Source organism: Ovis aries, chromosome 7, assembly GCF_016772045.2.
Source record: "Ovis aries strain OAR_USU_Benz2616 breed Rambouillet chromosome 7, ARS-UI_Ramb_v3.0, whole genome shotgun sequence".
NCBI lineage: Eukaryota > Metazoa > Chordata > Mammalia > Artiodactyla > Bovidae > Ovis > Ovis aries.
The window spans coordinates 87,428,685-87,454,377 of record NC_056060.1 but is presented as its reverse complement, the minus strand read 5'-3'; the positions used below and the strand labels follow the sequence as shown (position 1 = coordinate 87,454,377).

The 25,693-nt window shown below is 47.6% G+C and overlaps 1 protein-coding gene across 15 annotated transcripts in view; it reads right to left on the bottom strand.

Moving 5' to 3' along the window:
* NRXN3 (neurexin 3) overlaps nt 1-6,948 on the bottom strand; it is a 1,842,793-nt gene extending 1,835,845 nt beyond the window's left edge. For 13 of the 15 annotated variants that reach the window (XR_009601311.1, XR_006060480.1, XM_060418434.1 and 10 more), the window contains exon 1: nt 6,634-6,948. The gene's annotated coding sequence lies outside the window, so the exon portion shown is untranslated. The remainder of the gene's footprint in view (nt 1-6,633) is intronic. The other 2 variants (XM_060418446.1, XM_060418445.1) reach the window with 1 other exon arrangement.
* Between the last annotated feature and the right edge of the window lie 18,745 nt (nt 6,949-25,693).

Sequence of the window (25,693 nt, the reverse complement as noted above, 5' to 3'; positions counted from 1 at the left end):
AGCTGCCAGATCTTCAGATCCAGACCTTGAATGGAGCCCCTGCTGCATCTGAGCATGACCACAACAGGCAGAGTTTCACGAAACTGAGGACCCAGAGTACCCCACTGGGGCCTCTTCCTCCAGCACACTCAGGGCATGACCTTGACCTGCACCCAGCGACTCTAATGACCTTGGAGAACAGCCCCCAGCCTCCCCCTAGTCTCCTTCCAGCTCTGCAGGAATAGTCAGCCCCCATTAAAGGCACACCTACTCCCTCCCACCTCACAAAGCCCACCCCACTCTGTCCAAGGAAGAAGGACAACTCAGGGGGCATCTCAGGCAGCCTCCAGCACCATTCTCTTTGAGAAAGAGCCTGTGTACCATAGACCCAGCACGATGGTATAGAAAGAACACAGCCTGGACAGCCAGAAAACCTGGATTCCAGGTTCGTCTCTCCATCAGACTTGGCATATGAGTCTGGACAAGCCACTGAATCTCTCTAGGCCTCAGGTTTCTCATCTGTGTTGGAGAGTTCTGAATGAGATGATGGCTCATCTCCCTTCTACCTCTAACAGTATAACAGAAGGGTCATAAGCTTGGGCTCTGGGATAAGAAAGATTTGAGTTCAAATCCCTGATCTGCCATTTTACCTTCTTCCTTTATCTAAGTCTCAGTCTCCTCCTCGGTCAAAGGCAGGGTTTAACAGCACAGTCATCGCTCAGTATCTGCGGGGTATTGATTCCAGGATCCCTCTCAGATACCAAAATCTGTGGAAGATCAAGTTTCTTACATAAAATGATGCAGCGTGGTTGGCCCTCCATCGCCGAGGATGCAGAGCCCACGAATACAGAGGGCCGACTACATACTGCACTGAGCTGTGCAGAAAATTAAGAGATACTGAATGTAAAAAAAAAAAGAAAGAAAGAAACTTTTACAGAACTTGGAATATATTAAGCACATCAGATATGGTAGCCATATCACTACTATTACTGTTCCTACAACTTGATGACAATAACCGACTAGCATTAGCAGGACCATGAAGGAGGCAGAGTCACTCAGCCAGGCCTGGAGAAGACCTTTCTATTGCACTTGGACATTGCACTTTGCAATCCCTCTAGCAGATCTCGACTTGCAGGCAGGGACAGCCAGAGGCAAAGTTCGGCTCTCCCAGAAGACAAGTTCCAAGCTTAGAACCCCCAACGCCAAATCCATATGGTTCTTTCTGCCAATCAACAAATATTTGCTGAGCACTTCTGACATGCCAGAAAATGTCCTAGGCGCTGAGAACACTGCAACGAAGCCAGAGACAAAGACCCTGACCCCATGGAGCCTGCTTCCAGGGGGAGACAGACAAGATTACCTTAACACTCGGCGGGTATTGGAGCGTTAGGTGGTGAGTAGCTGATGAGAATTAAAGGCAGAAGAATGAGCTGGAAAGGGGCCAGGCAATCGGGGAGGGGGTTATTTCAGACAGCCCCTCAGGCGAGGCCTCTCCGAGGAGGACTCACTGGAGCAGAGCCCTGCAGAGCCCTGCCCAGGCCCGGGACTGCCACCTGTGGCTGGCCCAGTCACACCTCGCCATCTGCAGAGCAGCCAGGGGTGCCCTCCAGGGTCAGAGCTGCGGCGAGGCTTGGCGGTCCCTCCCCCAGCAGATACGTGCTTGAGGGAGGCCGGGCCTGATAGCAGCAACTGAGGCATCAGGCCTGCGAATTTCTAGGCAGTGAGCTTTGGAAGGGATGCTTCGACTTTTGCAAGGCTCCCATCTACACTCGAGGCTGATACAAGGGGAACGCAGCAGGGGGATCCCAAGAGCCTTCTCCTCTGGGTGTCTGGCCCAAGAATCCACCCCCGAGTCATCATCCTACCCTTCATTTGTCCCCTTTCTCCGGCAATGACGTAACCCTTTCTCCCTAATGGCTCAAGGTCAGCCCTGGCAAGGGAGAGGGGACATAGGAAACGTCCGACAATCAGCATTTTGCTCCAAGGATTTTTTTTTTTTCTCTCTCTTAGGAAAAATGTTTTCCCATCTCATATATAATTGCTAATAAAGAGGGACACACCTTTAGCCAAAGGAAAAGGGAAAATGGCGTCTGGTAGTCGAGGCAGCCGGAGCCCAGGAACCTATAGGGTGGGGGAGGGGGGGTTATATGCCATCCCGGCTGAGGGCGACTGCAGCTCTTTGAGGCTGCAGCCTCCACCGACAAGGCCGAGCCACCCAAGGGTGGCTGGTGCCCGGGAGGGCAGGGCCGATCTCTGCGCTCTGTCCGGGGCTTCTGAGGTGGAGAGGGAAACCCTCAATTTCGCCCACCTCGTCCCTTGCCCCCCCTACCACGTCGGCATCCGCCCACCCGTCATCCACGACGATCACACCCACCCACGGGCTTGCTCCGGGGAGCCGGGCTGGCTCATGAGGCTTCCCGCCGGAGACGGAGCGCCTTCTCCCCCTCCAGTCTTCTCAACTCCCTGGAATACTCCATCGCCCTGTCTCCCCCACCGAACACCTCGGCTCTTTGCCGTCCTCCCCACGAGTAAGGGTCAGGGAGCGTCACCCCGACACCTCCCCAGAGCCAGGCGCACTGGCCGCATCCCACAAGCACACTCACGCAGCACAAACAGGCAGGCAGCCCCCCGCTCCAACCGCACGCACCATGTTGACAATCCAGGTTGTCCAATTGGAGGCACACGGGGCATTTGACAAAACACAAACACCCCTCCAGCACCTCCCACCCCCACCCCAACCACGAGGCCACACAAAGGCCACCCAGAAATTTAAGATCAGACATCATCCAGGAGAGTGAGAGCTGGGTAGGACAAAGACATCACTCCAGCCTCTCAACGAACCACGACAACCCTGGGAGATTCTGCAGTGCCCTCTGGCTTGACACAGGCCACCAAGCAGAGCTGTGTTTTGGGGTGTGTGTGTGGGAGCATGCACATGTGTGTGTGGAGATGGGGGGGCGGGTATCTGTGTCTCTATTGTCCAGGCATCAAATCTCCCCAGAGGTAACCCAGTCCAGACTCCGCTTTCCCCGGGTAACCTTCCTCCAATGTGCGGCAAACATATATTACACGGATGGTTAAATTGGATCATTATCACCGGGTGCTTATTTGGCAAAAGGGGAAAAAAAAACCCATTAATGTCATCTACCCCCATTCCAATCCTCCTCCTATGAAGTCCCCTCCCCCAAAGTCTCTCCAACATGCTAATCCCATGAACTGCGACACACCACAGTTTTGGGGAAAGCAGGATGGCGAGAAGAAAGCAGAGGGCGGTGTAGGGAGAAGACGGGGGTACCGCGACTGCATTTCCCGTATGAAGACTGGTGGAGAGGAGCCACGATGGAGGTAGGGGTGGGGAGAGCCGGAAAACCAAAGGGAACCAAGCCCTTGATCGCCTGAGACTGTGGGAGAGAGTGTGTGTGTGTATGTGTGTGTGCAAGAGCATGTGCAAAGTGCGTGTGTAGATGTGCCGACTTAGCGCTCCTATCAGAAGGCTGCATCCGTGTGGCATGTAGGAAAGGCCATCGCACCACTGTTGTGTTGCAAAAAAAAAAAGAGGAAAGAGCCGCAGAGCCATCAGAATCAGAATTTTCTCATCCAGGCAGAAAGGACTCCAGAAAAGGGGGGAGGGGGTAAATAGGGGTAGGGGGGAGCGGGTGTGTGCAGATGGAAGCAAGAGAATGGCAGACCTGGGGGAGGATGGAGGGGGACATCGGTGGTAGGGTGGAAAAAATTGCACGCACACAGAGACACAGACACAGACACACACACACACACACACACACACAATACCCAAACACCAACCCCACCACTCCACGGTGCATCCGAGACTGACAACCCGTCCCCCATCCCTCTGTTGCCTCTCTGCGCCCCCAAAGCTGATGCCGATGGGTTTCCGTATCTCAGTTTTGCAGCAGTGGGCTAATTACAACCAAGCCCCCTCACCAAATTAACCCCTCCCCTCCTTCTCCTTTTTTCTCTAAAAGGCCAATTGAAGAATAATGTGTTTTTAGAGATAATGGATTTTTTTTCCCCCCAAGGAGCGAGAGAAAGGGGGATACAGGACAGAAATTCTGCCAACCGGTGACTTCCGAGCTCACCTCTGTCTCTCCTCGTGTCCCCATTTGCTGTAGCATCTCATCTACCATTTTCCAACCATCCCCTTATCCCCCACCACCCAAAAGAAAAGACCTTCCTACCATGCACATCGACAAATACATCGACCGCCACCCAATCTCAGTAGCCGATCTCAAAACCCCAAGCCTCAAACCACCTCGATACATCCTTTCCCTTATATAAGCAGCAAATCATCAACATATTCAGTAGAAACGCAGCATTAAAATCAACCAGAAAAGGAGGCCAGCCCTCCGTCAACCCCCTAATAATGAATAACAGGGAGCTACCAGAGAAGCAAAGACGTAGTTGTCTCTCAAAATCCAGAATCCCTTTGATTTCTGGCCCCCCTCATTTTAAGAAGCGATTTTGGAAAATTATTATTTCACTAGAAAGGGCTGGAAAGCTCCAGAAAAGGGCATTCGCACAGTCCAGTTGTTTAAAAAAAGAAAAAATTAACCCAGCCCTGTTGCTCACTTTAATAGCGAACTTCCAGCGTCCAGCCTTTTCCCCCTCTTCCAGAAGGAAGACTGACTCGCCAGATGAACCCCAGGCTGCAGAAAATGGGCCAAGAACCCTTACTCTCCACTCCCCAACCAAGGGGGGGGGGAAATCAAACAATAGAAATGTCTCTGCACAACCAGCACCCACTTGAAATATCGTTCGCCCCAATATGACTTAGGCAGATTAAGCCAGAAGATTAAAAAAAAAAAAAAAAGCCAGCCTTGCTATGTCTCTCCCTCTCTCCCTTCCATCCTTCAGACACGTACCCAGTAGCCCTTAGGTAAACTTGCCCATCATAACCAGCAGGACCATTTTAACTCGAAAGGCGACACAGAAGCCCTTGGACGATGAAGGGAGGCTCTACCCAGATCGGCAAATTCATAAAGGGCTAGTTCTTCAGGCTCCCCAGACCTAACCTCCAGGTGCCCCCAGATAGACTATCCTGGGTACTAAGTCACCCAGCGCACTGGGAGTTCAAATTTCCATTGGAACCTTCATCACAAAGGCAAACGGTCATCTGACCCCCAAAACTACACAATCCCCCAGGTGTGACAAGGAGCATTGCTCTCCCTCCAGGGCCATCCACAGGACCCAGGGCAGAGGAAGAATTAAGAATGTTAGGGGGGATCATGGGGGTAAAAGCAAACTATCTCCCCAAGCGGGAATGACCGGAGCAAGACGGAAAATGACAGTTCCCCTTTTCCCAGTTCTCCTAGTTGGTCCCACTCTGTCTTGCTCCATCCTAGCCTAGCTCTCTCTGGGTGATCTCTGACCTTTGTATTTAAAGAAAAAAAAATTTTTTTGTTTTAAAATAATGATCAGGGAAGAGGAATCCTACTTTACCTAAACCCCAGTAATGGTTATCAAAAATATAATTTTCTCACTGCATAATGATATTTCTACATCCAAATCCAAAGAAGAATGCATTTAATGGAGGAAGGGAGAAATTTATTTTTTTTAACAAGTAATCACAGGGTAAGTCACCTGCAAAGCAGGCGAGCCCATAGGTTGGTATTACATCACTGGCCTAGGAAGGGATAGGGGGTGGGGGGGGGCAGATTTTTTTCCCTTGTCATCAGGATGATGTTTCTAGAGCAGCTAAGTTTTCTGGTTAAAAAAAAGAGAGAGAGGGGAAGACTTAAAACTCTGGGCACAACACAATGCCTAGTGAAAAATACATCGAACCAGCCTTTAAGGTCACTGAGAGCTTGCAAAACCCACAGTGCTTACACAGAGTGGAAGTTTTCAGGCAAGCCTGCTACTAAATCATTAATATAAACAAATGGAAGGCAGAGGAGGAAGATTCCCTTGTAACTGATCCAAACAGGAGTGCGCACACACGCGCACACACACACACACACACACACACACACTCCCTATTTCACCTTCTGTGAGTATGCCCACCTCCACAGCAAAATACAGGACTCCAGCCTGAACCTTCATACTCAGGATCTACCTCCTCACACCCCTTCCAAAAAATATCACACACACACACACACACACACACACACACACACACACCCTTCAATTCCTCAACAGCTAGGGAAATCCCTGTCTCAATTCAATTTTGTCTTCTTGTGATCCTCAGAGCTTCCCTTCTTCTCTTTCTCATTTGATCTAGCCCCTTCCCCAGAAAAAAAAAATAATAATGGGGGGGAGGTGGTCATAAAATGAAAAAAAAAAAAAGTACCTGCCCAAAATGAAGTGATAGGTACACATCATTTCAGACTAACAATCCACACAAACAGAAGAAAGACTTTTCAAAAGATTGAAAATCTAAAACATTCTCTGACTTTTTCAACATCTGGAGCCAAAAGACCCAACTTCTAGGAGAAACTGAAGGAAAAGAAAGGCAGTTGAAAAGCCATTCCCATGGTCAGCCAAGGCTCTCCAATCCAGCCTTCAAAAAAAAAATCTAGGTTGGTCGCTCCCAACTGAAAACTTCTACCCTCTCAGGAGCAACCTCTTCCCCAGAACGAACAAGAAGCTTGAGTTGTTTCACACCCTGCCTGCCTTCCTCTCCCCGGCAGATCTTACCTTTCCAGTTGGACAGAAGATTTGGGGTCTGTCTGTCTGTCTGTCTGATGTTTAATCAACTGAGTTTGCTGGGTATGTTTCCTCTCTGGAGAGGCTCAAATTCCGGAATCTTTCTGTCTCCTTTTTTCTTTCTCTTTCTCTCTTTCTGGGAGGGAGTGGCGGGGAAGAAGGGAGAGGGTGTTGGAGGTGCAAAAAGCAGGTCCTTGGTGGCTGGAGATGCTGGCGGCTGCAAGAGGGGAGGACACGCTCGCCTCTCCCTCTCAGTGAGTTGCATGCAAGAGGAGATGTGTAGGGCTGCGCTCTGAGCCTGAGACTGCCGGAGGAGCCCAGGAATTTCACGCACTCCAGAGCCGGCCCCTCCTTCTCCCACACAGACCCCGGCATTTAAAGAGACAGGCAGGCTGCCTGGTTGAGGGCTCCACCACCTCCTCCCCGACTGTTTCGCAAACAGCTGAGAAGATCTCATCAGGGAGGGGCACTCTGCAGCCCCCCGCAACGGGAAGACCACGTCAGGAGCTCATGTCTCTGCTCATCCCAGCCTAGGGAGGTTCTTCACTAGAGCTGGGGCAAGAATTGAAGACAAAAATCCCCATCTGTGGCTTAATCCCCATTTACAGCTTCAGCAGACTAAGCCGCTTCCTCACTGCTGAAGATGCATGTGTCTCACTGCAGACCGAGGGAGTGGAGAAGACCCTGACCCACCAGTGTGCCTCAGTTTCCCCCAAGCAGTCCCTCTTCCTTGCAAAATCACGGCAACCTCTGTGCCTTTGATGGGGGTTAGGGCTATAAGTAGGACACCAAGCCATCCCTCTGAAAGCTTGCTTAGGACAAGGCATAGAGCGAGGGACAGGGGACAGAGAAAAGAAGGGAACCAATGGGACTTCCCCCTCTTCAAGGGCTCCTGCTGGCAAGGGAGACAGAGGCACAGCCCACCCAGTCCTCAGGGGCAGCAAGCTAAGAGAGATAGGGGCAGGAAGACTCAGGCTCGGCGGTGGGTCAGGAGGGTGGCTCCCTCTAGCATCCTGAACTCAGAGCCTAGACATTTCCACAGCACCCACATGCCCTTCAGTATCCATCACCAGTTTTGCCAAACTAGGCCATGTCTGTGGCAACATTTCCCCAGTCGAGCCTAAACGAGAGATGACAGTCGGTGGCCCCAGACACAAGGTTTCATTCATCATCAGGCCCTGGTACCCGGCAGTGGGATAATAGCCACCCCCTCTTCTCCAGCCTCCCCTTTCTAAGGTCTGCACAGTGCATGGTCCTTCAGGCTAGCACCAATGGCTGGAATAGATGCTAGAGCTGTTGAACACTCACCACGTGCCAATACATGGGTCATCTCACTGAGTCCAGGGAGGCTGGCACCCGTTGACTGTTGAGGTCCATCTTACAGTTGAGGAAATCAAATATTTAGAGAGGGTCCCCCATGGTCAGCAAGCAGGACATAACCAAAATGAAGGTGTATGGACTCCAGAGCCTGCCTGCTCTCCCTCACTTTCCACTGCCTCCCTTCCATGGAGGATAGAAGTTCATATACTTCTGCCCTTTCCTGGACATCCTTTATCCCAGCAAACTTGCTAGTATGTGTGCTGAGCATTGTTCTCACAGGAAACCGAACAACTAGGTCAAGTCTCCTGCCCCAAGGAGTCTTCTATGCTTTGGTGGAAGACAGAGGTGCATTCTTATAAAGCAAGGGGGAAATAGCAATCATGAAAGCAAGGAAAGGTAGGCTCTATGAGGCTGTCAAGAAGCAAATGATAAAATTGTTTTGGAGATGGAGATGATCAAGGCAAGCTTGACAGACTAAAGTGACCTTTGGGCTGGGCTTAAATGGACACATGCAATTCCAGCATTACCGATCTACATTCCCGTCTGTTTTAACTTTCAGATAATAATCTCATTGGTTATGTTTCTTTGGGTCCCTGATCTTCAATACCTCCATGGAACCCAGCACTTAATAGGAACATAAACATGTCTTAACCAATTAGGTTCATGCATGACCCCTCACCTTTCACCAGTTTACGCTAGACCTGGACTGCCCCCTCTCTGATCTATTCCCCCTTGCCTGAACTTCCTTGAGGTCTGCACCTTGTTTGTTTCAAGAATATGGAAGGGAATTTCAGAGGGCGCAGTGCATGGGATTGGGCAAGCTGTCTAGAGCGCCTGGGGGAACAACAGTGTAAAGGGACCACCATGATCCAGTAGGACCCTGGAAACAGCCAGGGCAGCTGTAGACTCAGCCCTGGGAACACCAGGAAGAGGTCTAAGGGACCCCACGGAGTATGAGGGTAGAAGCCCAAAGGCAGAGCCTGAGAACTCAGCCCAGCAGAGGTCAGCTCCCATGGGACTCCTCCAGCCAACACCAGCTTGGGAAGGACACGCCCTCACGAAGTCCACTGCACATCCGCAGGACAACTAGGGTTAGAACACACAGCTGGGTTCCAGCCCCAACTTGACCACCTTGTGACGTGAATTGTTTTTTCTTTCCTAAGTCACAGTGTCTTCACCTGCAAAACGCAGACGATGCCTATACTTACTTCATAGCACTGTTTCAAGAATTAAGTGACAGAACACACCCAGAACACCTGTCCCACAGAAATGCTGAGCAAGGGTCTGCTTGGCCCAAGGGTCTGCCTTCGCCCCTGCATGGAATTATTAACTTTGGACTGCCCCCTATAGTTAGCATTCCCTTATTTCATCATTTCTTGCTTAATATTTTAGCTTCTGGGAGGCCGTAGGTACTATCATTTACTTGTTTTTAGCCCTTTTGCTTCTTCCCTACTTTACCCTGTGTACCTTGAATATACTTGTTATCATCACTTTATTCCCTTTAGTAGTTTCTTGGGCTTCTCAAGTGTTATTTATCTTTCAATTACTCTGGTGTATCCTTTTAGTCTGCCTTTTATTATGAGATCTTTGGGTTCATTTTGTCCCATTCCTCTACAGCATTTTAGCTAACTACCACTCTGCTCATTCTCAGTGATCCAGCAACCCTTCAGATAGCTCCAGATTTATGAGGATGGATACATATGAAAGAGCAGAGAACAACAGCAATACAGACAATAAGACGCAACCACAGGTAAAAAGCAGTATCAGGCGTTTGCCCACATTGACGGTGCCGCGGCAGCGATGGTACTGATTTTTTTTTTTTTAAGTTTTACTTACTTATTTGGCTGCACAGGAGTCATAGTTGGGGCATGAAGTACCTTTAGTTGCGGCATGTGGGATCTAGTTCCCTGACCAGGGGTTGAACCCAGGTTCCCTGCATCACCCTTCATGTGGCTGTGGGGCTGGGGCCCGTTCAGGAGGGGAACAAAATGGAACAGGAACTCTTCCAGTTTTTCTCCAATGCACCAGACTAACACTTTCAGGATGGAACAAAGAAGAATTTTATCTCCAATCTAAAGAATAAATTGCCCATGACATTCTGGGTGGGGCGGTGGGGGGGAGGGAATCAAGTTGATAAAATGATGATAATGATAACACTGTAACAGTCACCACCGCACGTCTGGCCCTCTGCGTGGCTCTGCAATAAGCCAATGCCAAGATGCTGTAAAGAGCATGTCTGGGTTGGAGTCCCAGCTGCAGCACTGGCTGGCCATGAGACCTTGGCTGGGTTACTAACAGTTCAACCCTCAGCTTTCTCACCTGTGAAATGGGAATAACCATGATGCCATCCTCAAACATATCCTGTGACAATTATATCAAAAGCACCTGTCATAGTAAATGGCACTTGGAAGGTCCACAGAGTATGTGTTATCACCATCAGAGTGAGATTTAAAATACTCAATATCTGAGATGGCGTGGCAGTAGCCAATCACCTCAGAGGCCAGCCAGGAGCAACTGGTTTGATCCTAACAGGACATACCAGCTATCAGTCCTGAAGCATTATTTCCACCCCACCGGGTACTAAGGTGAGCACTGGGCATGCATTATCTCATTTAATTTTCACAGCGAGTTGGCTTTATTATGTTATCTATTGAAATACATGCAATTGCATATTTACAAATAAGACTGTGCCTATAAAATCAGTTATAGGTAAAAGACTTAACATATACCTTCCTACTGCCCTAATGACTCTTGGCATATGAATTTCAGGTTGCTTTGTCTGAGAGTTTTTTGCCTTCATTATATAGTTCTTTCTTTTACCTAATGATCCTCTCAATAGTCCCTGGAAAGCAAGGATAATGGTCAGTGATCTCAGTGTCTTCATCCATTAGATAGGTAGGCATAAACACTATCCTCTCTTTTTGAGTCTCCATTGCTCCACCCTAACCAACCCTGGGAATACCAAAGGCTTCTCAAGCCAAGACTAAGTCACACAAATTGGACATCAGACACTTCTGCTAATCCCCAGCCAGCACGTCAAAGTCTCAGGTCTCAGGCCCCCATTTGCCTTGCTCTTGAGCAGATTTCAAATTCAGCCTCCAATGATATTGGCTCGAAGCAGTTTGTCCAACACCCCCTTGCAAACCTCGCTTGCCCTGTTCTCTCCTCTCCTCCTGCAAGAGCTGTGCTGCATTGCTGCCTCCTGGAGTTTATTTGACTTTCTGTCACCCACATGATGAGGTTTCCAGTGTTACACATAAGTGACTGCTTATTAATTAGTATTATTAGACATGCGTTATGCAGCGCAGACAGTAACACAGTGTCTCTAAGAAGAGAACTTATACAGAAAGAGGTTAACCTGCAGCCCAGCAAGAGGACACAGGGCCAGCACGGAGTCCGGTGGAGTCAAGAGGCTGCTGCTGCTGCTGCTAAGTCACTTCAGTCGTGTCCAACTCTGTGCGACCCCATAGACGGCAGCCCACCAGGCTCCCCCGTCCCTGGGATTCTCCAGGAAACCCTCCCCAAATCGGAAAGCCAAGCACCTGGGGCAGAGAACCGCTTGTCGTGGGAGGGAGGGAGAGCACGTGAATGTGAGTTTGTGAATGTGAGGTTCACGGCGTGTGAGGACACAAGCCCCACGGGGAGCCTGAGCATTCAGGCCCCGAGGGGGCCAGTTCCTGTGGAATGTTCCTGACTCCAGGCATCCCTTCCACCGGGGTGTCAGCCACTGCCACCCCTGCCAGCCCAGCCCCGACAAGGCTGCCAGAAAGACCAGCTCCCAGCAGGGCAAAAAGTCTCTAACTCCCAGCTCCAGTCTACTCTCATTTTCTTTTTCGGCTTATTCCATGGAAATAAAATATTCTCAGGCGCTTGCAGCAGTGGAAGCCTCTCAGCCATTTTCCCGAATTCAGCAGCCCACTGCTAGCTGAGAGAAACCCACCCTTGGGACAGGGCTGCCAGCCCCAGCCTGGGGAGATCCTGGCTGGGATGTGGAATGGCACACCTGGGCTGCGTCCTTTTCTCCCCTGAGCACCCCGGAGCCAGCAACCTGTCTAGACCCGTGACGACAGAACATCTCACCAAAAACTTCACAAGAGGAAAACTAGAAGGAAACTCTTTCCTCCCACACTGATCATTTTCAGAGCAGTTCTAGAATTTCCTGCTTGGGGATCACATTTTAACATGGTCTGGGTATATTTGGAGTGTTTAATGGGTTTGAATGTTTGAGTGGCAGGGAGTTACTTATTAATACTTGATGGCTGCTTTAAAAAAATCATCATTTGCTCCATTTATGATGGAAGTTCTCATCTGTTTTAAACTTCATTCCTCCCACCACATAGATATAAGCAGACAGCTGGCACAGCCACTTTTAGATGAAGTGTCGAGAGGGCAGGACCCACATTTCAGCGTGGTGTAGTGGCAAAGGGTTTGAACTCCAGCTACACACGACACAGGCTGGAATCCCGCTCTACCACCTGCAAGCTACAGGACCTTGGGTAAGATGCTTGACCATTCTGCACCTCCTTTTCCTCTTCTGTATAATAGAAACAAGATAGGACCTACCTCATAGAGTCTGCAGGAGGGTTAAATGAGCTAATATTTTTAAAGTACTCAAACAGTGGTAGTCATGGTGTAGAGGTTATGTAAAAGTTAATCAAGTAAAAAATAAAACAATTTCCCAAGGGCACTACTTCCCAGGTGGTACTACAGTCACTAAGTCGTATCCAACTCTTGCCCACCCGGCTCCTCTGTCCATGGGATTTTCCAGGCAAGAATACTGGAGTGGGTTGCCATTTCCTTCTCCGGGGGATCTTTCCAACCAGGGATCAAAGCTAGGTCTCCTGTATTGCAAGAGGATTCTTTACTGACTGATCCACCAGGGAAGCCCATAAGATAAATAACTTGTTTCACATCACAAAGCTACCAAGGGACAAATGTGTGTGTGCTTAGTCATTCAGTTGTGTCCGATTCTTTGCGACCCCATGGAGCTTCCACCAGGCTCCTCTGTCCATGGAATTTTCCAGGCAAGAGTACTGGGGTAGGTTGCCATTTCCTACTCCAGGGGATCTTCCCCACCCAGGGATCGAACCTGCATCTCCTGAATTGGCAGGTGGATTCTTTACCACTAGTGCCACCTGGGAGCCCTAACTTCCCAGGAGGCGCTTGATAAAAGCTTCATAACAATGGCACTGGTGATGTGCTGGTTCTGGAATATCTCAGGATCGTGGGCAGGAAAGATATCCCTTCTGCTATCATTCCTGGAGGTTCAGTCGGTCCCAATTCTGATGCCTGGTTGCCCCATGTCCTTCCCCAGCCCCTGCTTCCCATCCTATCTCCCTCTCCTGGACAGTGTTCATATCATCCCTGCCCCCTTCAACTGTGCAGTGGCTCAGCCTGAGAGCAGGCAGGGGCGGCAGCGCCAACACTGAGGATTTTGTGGAATCCAAAGCACGCCCCATCCCCATCTTCATCCCCAGCAACCATTCTCTCTGACCCACGCACTAGAACTATTTTTAAACAATATACTTTTGCCCGGTTGTGGAGGGGAAAAAAAAAAGAAGAAAGAAAGAAACACCCTCCCCAGGATTCAAGCTGAAGATGGAATGATTGCCAAATGCTAACAGCTTTTCAAACAGGACGCAGTTAAAAATACGTCTGAAATGGTTTTAACTCAAATTCAAAAAATAGCTTAACCGACTGGGGAGCTGTAGGCAGTGGGGGCTGGGGAAGCTGAAGAGGCAAAGGGATTCCCTTCGGAGGGGCCCAAGGCAAACCTTGCCACAGGGACACAGGGCAGATACCTGGTTTCTTTTTCCATGTGAATTAAACCTTTCGAAAACACAGACCAGACCTCCAGGGAAAGCGGTGACACCAGAATGCTTGCTGCGGCTCCACATGAGGAGATATTCTGATACGAGCCAGACCATGTGTCTTCCTGGACCTTCACCACTCTACGTGATTGCAGCTATACCAGTGTTGCCTCTGAGTGTGGCAGGAATGAGAATCTCAGTCCCCACCCTGCCTCCAATCCCTGCAGACCTGCTCAGTCAGAATCTGCACTTCACCAAGATGCCCAGGTGATTCAAACTCAAATTCAAGTATCGCAGGTGCTACCTCGGACTCTATCATGGCACCTTAACCCTAAAAAGGATTGGGTTCGAAATATTTCTCCCCATTTATACGAGGAAACTGAGACCCAAGGAGGGACTCATCTAAGGGCACCAGCTGAGTCAGTCTAACCCTATCATTTAGAGTTCCATGCCCTCCCCTAGGACTTAAAGTTCCAAATGAGGCTTCATCATCAGACCTAGTCAAGGACAGCAGAGAATTTCCATTGTTTCTTTCTAGGTGTAAAGGACCTAGAATATAAAACATCCTCTTAAAGCAATATTTCTCCAAGTAGTTTCAGTAGGTTGCTATACCTATCAGACACTCTGTGAAAAAGACTCTATTTTCAAATATGATCAGAAAATCCATAATGTTCAGTAATATATTTAGTCTCTGAGAAGTAGTACAGAAAAGAAACTTGCTTAACATTGTTTAATACAGTGTTTTCCAAAGTTATTTTACCACAAAACCCTTTTTCTTCCATACAGGAGACCTATTAATATGAATAGCATCATGTTCAGAGAAATACTTGTTGGGATTCACTGCCTTTTACTATTTAATCACCTGCTCAATCAGTCTGCAGGAAAGCATAATACTTCATGGTATTTCATGAAGATGGGTGCAGGAGGAAGACTTCCTTTTATAACAGTCCCCCAAATGTCATCAACCTGTGACTGATCACTTTCCGCAGCAAGGAGCCGACTACACAGAAAGCAACCCACCCCATCACTGGATGACTCCTGTATTTAGAAACATGAACTGAAGTGAAGTGAAGTCGCCCTGTCGTGTCCGACTCTTTGCAACCCCATGGACTGTAGCCTACCAGGCTCCATTCATGGGATTTTCCAGGCAAGAATACTGGAGTGGATTGCCATTCCTTCTCCAGGGGATCTTCCTGACCCAGGGATCAAACCCGGGTCTCCCACATTGCAGGCAGACGCTTTACTGTCTGAGCCACCAGGGAAGCCCATTTAGAAACATAACTAAGCCCAAATCCTCCTTCTCACAACATCTTGAGCAACAATTGCTTAAATTTTCTCTTCAGCACCAGTGTGCACAGGGATTTGATCCTTGTTGCTTATAGTTATCCTTCACACACAGCTCTAGTAGTGATAAACTAATAAGTCGTTTCTGTCCTCTATAGTCCAGGTTCAAACATTTCTCAGAATCACAGAATTTAGAGCTTAAAAGTATTTACTTAAAATCTTTTACCTAACCCCATAATGTTTATTACCTAACCCAATCTTTTCATTTTACAGATGAGAAAACCGTGCCCAAGAATGACTTGCCCAAGATCAAGCAGTCAGGGGAAACTTAACCTGGGAGACTGGATTTGAGTGTAACAAAGGGCTTGTGTTCTTTTTTTGGTACGAGGGCTTCAGAAAGCTCCTCACCAGGAGCTCCTGGGTGTTTGAGGTTCATGTCTAGCCTCCAAGGCTCATCATAGAGAATCACACAGCCTCCCACATCTTTCCTCCTGGTACCCCCGTCAGATGCCACATTGGGGGCCAGATGAGTCACCGAGCTCACCCAGCATAGGGAGCGTGTTCCAGCCTCTCCCCTCCTGGAGTAGCCGAGCTGGGACTGTTCTTCACCCCACACTGCCTCCTCACCACTAATGCCATCTGCACCCTCCTTCTCAAGGATCACCATCTGCTTTCCTGATACCACTCAGCCGCCCCCAGCACTTTGCTTGGTTTTCTAACCCACCGCTTGGGCCACCCTCCTTGAAACTTGTGATTTCCCTTCTCTGTTCTCTTTCCACAGTCTTCATCCACTCATGCTTCACCCCTTCAGCCCACAGCTTCGAGAGCTTGCATGCTTACAGTCTGCTTTCTTGATCTTTCGTGTCAAGCCCCCACTAACCTAGAAATTCCTTCATAGCCCATTGCTTAGGCTAAGATTTGCTTTGAAGCTATATATGTCTGATGAATAAGTAAAGGAGGCTTTTACTTTCTGCCCCTTTTCTGTGCCCACCTGGCCTCCCATGTTCTTGAACACCATCACATAAAGCCCTCTTGCCCCTCTTTATACAAGTATACTCCCTTCCTACAAAGCAGTTAGGGGCTGGGAATACACTAGGGGCTAACTAAATCCAAAGCAATAGTACTAGGTCACTAAGAAATATTTCTGAAGATGACTGCTGCTCCTTCAGTCACTGGAAAGGAGGGCAGTGATCACATCTATATAACCATATGCATAACATTTTAAAGTTCTCAATAAATACATGATAAACTGTTTTTTTTTTTAAGTTTGGACATATGAAGCCCATAAAGATTTCCACTTGTTTTAGTATCTATTATCTCATTTAATATTTGGGGGATTTCTATAAGGCTGGAAAAAGAGGTTCAGGGAAGCAATTCTGATCTAGGGCATTCTGGTTTCCATACCTGTGTACTTCCCTTTCTTCTCTGCACCCCTAAAGGTATCGACCCAAAGGGCCAAACCCCAGATCCTTCATTTTAATAGAGATTTTCTACTTTCTTCGTCTCCATTCTAATCAGTAGTTCTCCCTTCCTCTGACACTCCCTTTCCCTGTCTACACTTTCCATTCTTTACTCCTTATTGGATGTGTGGCCAATACAGGCGTTAGGAAACACAAGTTTTTTACCAAAGGTTTCTCTGGAAGGAAACCAGAACCCTGTCTGAAGGGTAAGTGTGAAAAACAGATTTCAGTGATTAATGCCCTATACACACTGGAGGTGAAAATAGATTTTAGGCAATTGTTGACTAAGAAAATCTCAAAATGTAAAAATCTGGCATGTAACTATGGGGACCAGGGAATCAACCTCTCCCCCCCTCCAAATGCTCTGATGCATCAGCCTCTAAATTCTGAATTAACTGGTTCAAGTCTTCTCTCTGCTTTGCAGCCTCTGATAGTAAGTTGGCCCTATCAATGCCAAACACTGGAAAGAAAATTAAAAGTCTAGAAAATCAACCAAATTTGGGTAAATCACCTCAGAAGCATTGAAATATACCAATAGCTGCACATTTTTAGTTTTTGAAGATTAACTCCCCATTTAGGTCTTCCGTGTTCCATCACCTTTTCTCTAATTTATCTTCTAATTCGTGTAACAACTGTAGGTCACTTCAGAAATTGGTGACCCCCACCTCCTCTTAGTACTACCACTTAAGTCTGAAGCACATGAAGACCATGTTGTGGGGATGGACAAGGTCTCTACAGTAGATATCTTGGTGGAGGGGATGGTGAGGAGAGAAGGTACCCCTTTTACTTCCTGGAAAAGTCAAGAAAAAAATGCTCATAGGTCAAGCTAACTACCGCAATCTCCTAAATCACACCCCATCTTCCTTCATGCCAATCTTCAGTGTGAATTAACATGAGCAACAATTCTACTGGAAGGTGAGACACTCCAGGATTACAAATACAGCTCCCAACATCTCTTTGCTTTGTGTCCCAAAAGGTGGTGACCCTTGCTGATCAGAAGTAGTTCTCCATTTAGGTCTCTTTTTTAAGCTGTATGTTGACTTTTTTCCTTTTAAATTTGCTCTTGCAAATTTCTCCTAATCCACAGGACTTTATTAACTCTCTCTCTTTCTCTGGATTCTCCTCCAAGAGGCCACCATATTATTCTTGGGCGTAGATTTGTTTACTGATCATGTCATATTCCAATTAGAAAGAATGCAGTAGTAAGAAAGACAAACAAATCTCCTGTCTTCATGTACCTTATATTCTAGTAGGGATGAGGAATAGAAAATAATAGAGCACGTAAATACAGGAGACACTTTCAAAGAGTGATAGGTTAGTAAACTTGCTCAATCGTGTCTGACTCTTAGTGACCCCATGGACTGTAGCCTACCAGGCTCCTCCATCCATGGGATTTTCCAGGCAAGAGTACTGGAGTGGGTTGCCATTTCCTTCTCCAGAGGATCTTCCCGACCCAGAGATCGAACCCAGGTCTTAGGCTTTGTAGACAGACACTTTACCACCTGAGCCACCAGGGAAGCCCTTCAAAGAGTGATAACTAGTGTGAAAAAAAAAAGTAAAATCAAAGAATTTTATAAAAGTGTCTAGGGGAAAGTAGAACAGTTTTAGACTGGATGGTCAGGGAAGGCTCTTCTGAAAAAAATTTTATCTGAGTCTTGACTGATATGAAGTATTCTATCATGAATGAATTTTTTTTCAGGGTGTTAGGGCAAATATTACTTGGTAAAATTCCAGCTAAAAGGTAAGTAAAATTTCAGAAATGACATTAAGGTGCATCATACTTAGAAGTCAATCTATAAAAAGAGGTGGGAGGCATTTATTAGAGGAAGGACATGAGAGTAGGAGAAAATCAAGCCACCCAAATATTTTTCTGACCTCAGGGGACACGTAACCACTTCCCAGGAAGTTGTAAGCTTCAGGTTTTTATAGCACAGTGATTAAGAGAATGGACTCTAGAAGCAGACTACTCTCAAATCTTGCAATTTACCATCTGTGTGACCTTTAGCATGTTATATAACTTAATGGCAACCCACTCCAGTATTTTTGCCTGGAGAATCCCAGGGACCGGGGAGCCTGGTGGGCTGCCGTCTATGGGGTCGCACAGAGTCGGACACGACTGAAGTGACTTAGCAATATTGATTGAGACATGACACACATATGGAAAAAAAGTAGATCAGAGTTGACTGTAAAGCATCCATCTGTTCCTGATGCAGTAGAAAAGCAGTCGAGGAAACAGTAGTTATCATTGTTCTTTGTATAGAACTTTCAAGTTATTTTTTTTACCTTGAATTGATTGTGTAATTTAGATGTTATTGTTATCGCCATTTAACAGATGAGGAAACAGACTCAGAGAGGTTAAAGCCAGAGAGTACAAAATCAGTAGGATTTTGTGCTAATAGTGCTAGGACTGGAGAAGGCAACGGCACCCCACTCCAGTACTCATGGGCGGGGGAGCCTGGGAGGCTGCAGTCCATGGGGTCGCGAACAGTCGGACACGACTGAGCGACTTCACTTTCACTTTTCACTTTCATGCATTGGAGAAGGAAATGGCAACCTACTCCAGTGTTCTTGCCTGGAGAACCCCAGGGACGGGGGCGCCTGGTGGGCTGCCGTCTATGGGGTCACACAGAGTCAGACACGACTGAAGTGACTTAGCAGCAGCAGCAGCAGCAGCAGTGCTCCACTTTTCTGATTTGTAAAATACTTAAAATAAGGGTGTCTACTTCAAAATGTTGTGGTGATAGTTAAACAATTTAATATATGTAAAGCACTCATAACAAGTCACAGAATATAGTATGTGCTGTGTAAGTATTGTCATCATATTGCCAAGTGCATCCTTTTATGAACACTCATGCACACGTCAGCATCAGGCATTCTCTCTGCACACTTATCAGGGCAATCAGTATAGAGATCCCCGTGCAAACTGAGGGATTCCGATCCCAGCAGGAAGCTGATTCAAGTCTAAAGATACTTTCTTTTTTTTTTTTTTTTAACAAAGTCAGAGATGGAGATTTAGATTCATATAGACTTGTAGAGGCCTCTGATTCCTTTAGAACCTACTCAAGTCACACAATGATTCGTAGAAGCACAAAAGGAGCCCCAACATGCCCATGACTTTCCCCTAGGTTTCTTCTTGGTTCTATCCACTACCTGAAGTCCAGAGTTGTCAGTCGCCAGATATAAGTACTTGTTGGGGGGGGGGGGTGGTAGGCAGCCTTCCTGGAGTCAGAGCTCACCTAATTCCTGTGTGATCTATAAGTCTGTCCTAGGCTCAACATCTAGCACATTGTCTAGCATATAAAAGGTTCACTCACAATATTTGTGGAATAAGTGAATTGTGGTTCTTTCTTCATGTTTGTGCTTCAGGTGGACAATAACATAAACCCTATAATTAATATAAGCATTTGCTTCTTTTCACACCACCACTAGGAAGAAAGCTAAAGAAATGAAGCATTCTAAAAACAGTCATTTGACACCATAAAATAAGAGAAATGTGAAAGTAGTCGTTAGTTTTTAGGGCAGATATTCGTTCAGCAAGTCCTCAGCTGCTTGCTACTCTAGTTTTATCTCAGCCCTCCCATGGGGCAATCATTATTAGAACTGTTTGTGGACAGTTTCTTCTCAAATTCCCTTACCAAAGTATATTACTCGTAGGACAATGAAGAGCTCCCAACAGCACCCCTCCTGGCCGCCTCAGTTTTCTCAGCACCACGGAGAGCTCCCAACAGCATCCCTCCAGGCTGCCTTGGGTTTCTCAGAACCACGGAGAGCTCCCAGGCTGTTTCGCCATTGTGAGGGAGCTGACTTTTCACAGTCCCTGAAAACTCCACTAGGAATTGCAGACTGATAACCCCTAGTGAACCACCTCCATTGCAATTCAAATACTGGAATGGGGCAAAAGGTGACTGGGGTAAAAATTGCCCCAAAGTCGAAGAAATAGCCAAATAATCCACCATCCAGCGGGATGGGTCAGGGTGGGCCTGAAGACAACTGACTAATGATTGCAGCTACTTTGTGCCAGATCGGCATTTTTATTTCCCTTTCCCCCTCCTCGCCACCAAAGTTAAATGCCCACGGTGAATTCAAAACCCGCAGTCCAAACTGCGATCGGATCAATGCGGCTGCACCAGACAAAACTGATCTTACCTGAATGGTGACTTTATCCACTTTGGAGAGCAGAATGCATTACAATAATAAGGAGCGACAGAAATGGGAGGAAGAACAATCACAGCAGAGCCAGGAAAGAATTCACTTTACTATCATTTTGGAGGATTAATTCTAAGTTTCCCTCCTATAAATGTCATTTTTCACTTCAGCAGGAGGTCTGGGGTCTGAAATTATTCTAGCCAACTTGCAGAATGCATCACTTTGCACCTGATTTGCAATCCATTTCCGCTACCTCCTACCACGTTCAATGATGTTTAATGGTCACTTGGGCCCCTGCATTCTCCACCATGCTGCTGTGAGGAGGTACACACACTGGAGGTCAGGTAGAAGAATACAGGTGTTTGGGTAAGAAAATAGTATGTGAGATTACAGGCACTAAAAAGCACACTCATTCTCACAAAGAATAGAGTTGTATGGCTGCAAGAGGAAGAGGGAAAGGAAAATGTATAGAAACAAATATGTGTGTTTAAATAATGCATTATATCTAGACCTAGACCATCTAGGTTTCTCACCTACTCACTAGTTTAAGCGAGAGGATTATATTATTACCTGGATAGTATTTCCAGTCTCATCTCTTTAGCAGCCCCCTAAATTCTAGCCACACTGGATCAATTGCCTTTTCTCAGACTTGCGGCATATGTATATACCTCCATGGTTTTACTCACCCTGTCCCCCCCTCCAAAAATTCCCTCCTGACTCCTTTCTCCTCTCTACCTCCCCACCCAATTAAAATCATATTCACACTTCAAGGCCCATATCAAAGGCCACCTCTTCCAAGACCCTAACCCCCCTCTGTCTCTCACAATTACCATTCACTTTTTCACCTCTGTCTTCACAACAGGCTATTTCAAACTCATATCAGAGCTATTTTCTTGCATATTTCTCTCCCCCTCTAAACTGTAAACTCCTTGAGAGCAGGAGTCTGTTTTATCTTTGTATTCACGGCAGTACATTACTGTTTTTTGATCACAGGTACAACATAATACATTTGAGTAAATGCATGATTAAACAAAATTAACAATATAAAGCACAACCCAGAATATCTTCCTCAGTCATTTTTTACTGGATGTTTGTACTATAAATAACTTGGAGATAGCCGAGTCTTTCCAGGTACTGATTTCCCCCAACCAGCTTAGCGACTGGGAGAGGCAGGGAGAATTGACCTGAAGACTCTAGTCTGCCTGGCTAGGCCTATATCTACAGTCCCCAACAGTGAACAGGATGGGGCACACGTCGGTGACTCTTACTTGTGTGACTGGTGACATCTCTCCCACTGATGGTCAGACACTACTTTTAACCCCAAGGTGCTAACTTGAAATTTCCTACCCTAGCAGACTTTACTGAACTTAATTTCTAGACTTTTAAGAGTTACTGTCTCTGATGTTACAAGTTCTAGCTTTCCGCCCCAAATTCATACTCTTCCCTACCAACTCTCTCCTACCCCACCAAACCCCAGGTCCTGGACCCTTCAATGCACCTCTGTGCTGAGTGCTGATGCATCAGCTCAGAGTAACCATGTGTGAGTGTAGATGTGAACACGACTAAACACAGCAGCGTGTGTATTGCTGTTTACACTCAGCATCACTCTGTGTGCCATTATACAAAGGTGGGAGCATACTCCCACTTGGAACAGGGCATTCCTCAACCCCTCATGGGAAGAATATTGACAAATTTGATGTCAGAGAAATGCCTCCCCTGCCTTTCTCATAAACCTTCTGTGTGTGCTTAGTCACTCCGTCGTGTCTAACTCTTTGCAACCCCATGGACTGTAGCCTGCCAGGCTCCTCTGTCCATGGAATTCACCAGGCAAGAATACTGGCTGGAGTGGGTTATCATTTCCTTCTCAAGGAGATCTTCCCAATTCAGGGATCAAACCCGGGTCTCCTGCATCGCAGGAGGATTCTTTACCAGCTGAGCCACAAGGGAAGCCCTGCATGCCACAACTCATAAACTTTCTATCTGGGAGCAATTTTCAGTTCTCCGGACCCATGTCTTCCACATCCAGCACTCTTAGGATTGAGTCTGACCAAAGGCAGGAGGGAGTGAAGGCTGTCGAGTCTCAGATAGAACCACCTCATCACTGGCAGCCTTCGGAAGAGTCTGGTGCTGAGCTTCGTTTCCCGCTTCCCAGTCCCCCCACTCCATGTGTCTCCCCTCACTGGCTTCTTCACATACTGCCCCGCACCTCGCTCAGTTCCTTTCAGGTTTCTTGGCTGAATCTTGATGGGTGGATTATGACCTTCCCATCTTGCTCAGCCCACTGGTCTGTGTCTTTGATTTTCACCTATCTGCTTCTTGAGTCTTGAGATGTAAGTGGGCTGTGTCTGCTGGGTTAGTCCAAAAATATTACTTTTCCTGCCCCTGACAAGATGAGGAACATGAGATGGTTGGATGGTATCACCAGCTCAACAGACATGAGTTTGAGCAAACTCTGGGAGACAGTGAAGGACAGGGAAGCCTAGTGTACTGCAGTCCATGGAGTCCCAAAGAATCAGACATGACTTAGTGACTGAACACAGCCCAAGATGGGGAAGATGCAGGGCACTTGAGCCAAGAAGGGAGAAAAGGTGATCGTAACACCATGCTCTAGTAGACGCAACAGTCCTGCATCCTGAATGATCCTTTTGTCTCACTGTGATCGCTTTCTAAAAACTGAGGTTTTCCACAGCTCCAGGATTCTTTCTCATTCTCCCCCCAGTAGCCACCATTACTGCCAGTGCTAAAGAAGTTAAAGAAGCAGCCAATATTAGTGGAAGAAGTATTATGCTGTTTGAGTTTATCTCTACTTATTCACGCTCTGGGGCCTACCTATCTTGAGCCTCAGTTTCCCCCTCTTAACTTAACCTAGGATTCTGATGACTAAAACAAGCAGCAGAAGTGACAATATGTGGGATGATGCCCAGCCTATGAGACAAAAAAATCTGTTTCTGAAGCCTATGGGGCAATCCTCAAGGATTCTATGGTTAGCGTGGACTTGTGGCAGGTGGGGGCAGCAGAGGGCCACTGGGGGACCAGAAAAATAGGAGGCCCAGGTCTTCTGAATCCTTGGTTCTGGGAGACAGGTTCTAAGAGCAGGCATCTCAAGAGAGCTCAGGTCCTCTACCAAGGAAATGCAGGAGAGAGAGCAGGTAGGTGCACAGAGGCCCATCTGAGATAAGAGGGTTGTGAGGGTCATGAGGTCAGGATGTCAAGAATTCATCAGAGAACTGGCACCATGAGCCAGCCACACCAGCTGGGAAGCCGAGGAGTACCAGGGAGGCTGGCACCCTGCAGTTACAGGAGTGGCCTCCTTTAGTGGCTTCTCAGAGCTACCACACCACTGGAAACAGGTTTTCCTTGGCCTCAACAAAGCCAGCCCACATCAACAAAACTATTGTGTTGGGGGAAATTTGTTTATACATATAATTCACACCCTTCGCTGAACTGTCAAGATTTAAGAGTTTATTCCGGCCTGATAATGCCCCCGTCTTGAGGCACTTGCTAAAAAGCTCGTCCTTACAATTTCCTTGTCTCTTATTCCCAAGCTGCAAAACTGATTTTCAAATAGGCTGCCTCAGGGTGCTAGAGCAGGTATTGAACATCCACCCTCAGAAACCATGAAGGCATCTGAACTTACTTCATTGTAGGTAAAAGGTGCGGGGGGTGGGGGGGGGCAGGATAAGGTCTTTTCCTCCTTCTGAAGCCTCTCAGTCTAAAGCTCAGAGCTTCTCCTTCAGTCACCTTGTGCCAAGCAGCAGCTCTGCTTTGTGCGACCCTGATTGGCAATGACATCACCTTACAGCCAGGGACTCCAGGTGGGGCATTAGAGTGGGAGTTCAGCTGCCCCCCCTCCACACTGGCTCCCAGGCTTTGGCGGCACTCAGGCCTTAGAGCATGCATATCACACAGGGAGCTTGCCCCCACAAAACCACCCCTAGCTGCACACTAGTACCACCCGGGAAGCTTTCATTTATTGTTTATTATTTACTTATTTGGCGCATCCAGTGCTAGCTGCAGCAGCATGCAGCATCTGTCGTTAGGGCACACGGACCCTCTAGCTGTGGCGCACCAGCTCTCTAGCTGCAGCATAGGGGCTTAGCGGCTCTACGGCATGTGGAATCTTACTTCCCCGACCAAGGATGGAAACCACGTCCCTTGCATTGAAAGACAGATTCTTAACCATTAGACCGCCAGAGAAGTCCCTGGGAAGCTTTTCAAGGAGCCATTTACGACTAAGCTTCCAGCACCAGAAATTTTCACTTTATTAGTCTGGGTTAGGGTAGGAATCATGATCAAAATATCTACTGGCCAGTAAGGCATGAGCCCAGGCATGCAGACAGATACTGGCAGCACGCCATACCTGCACGTACACGCTGGATGTCAACCCTAGCCCTGGGCCCGACTATCAGTATGTGTGAAAAGCAACCTAGATGCTCCTAACAGGCAGCAAGGAAGGAGAGCTGTATGGCTAGACTTTGCCTCTGAGAAAATGTCCAGTGATTGAAGACTCCTCCATGAAGGAGAGTAGCTCACAGACAAACTGACCTAAGACTCTGTCTGCACTAGAAAAGCAAGCAAGGGGATGAGGTGGTGATCACAGAGCACACAGCCAGGGCTCCAGGGTCTCGGGGCAGGGAAAATGTCACCTCCGTCTCTGACCCTCCAGGGCCTCTCACGGTGTGTGGCACTCAGTCTGTGGTCAGCAATATCTGGCGACGAATGAATAGCACTGATGTTTTATGAGCTTCTGTCATGAAGCTAAATAACGTACACGACCCCACAGAGAATGCATGAGCAAAGCGCAAATACTGTTCATGCACTCTGTAAAAGAGGCTTTACTTTTACTGAATGAAGGGAAGGGGGTGCTGTTGCTCATTTTTCACATCAAGTATTTGCAGGGAAATCACTGAGTAGTTCAGAAGAAAGTGGGGATTCCTTGCCTTTGTGCAACCACCCCCATCCCAAACTGTCTCCTGGGGTCGATGGAAGCTTGCTGCATGGGTATGCTTCCAGCCTCACCAACCAAAGCCT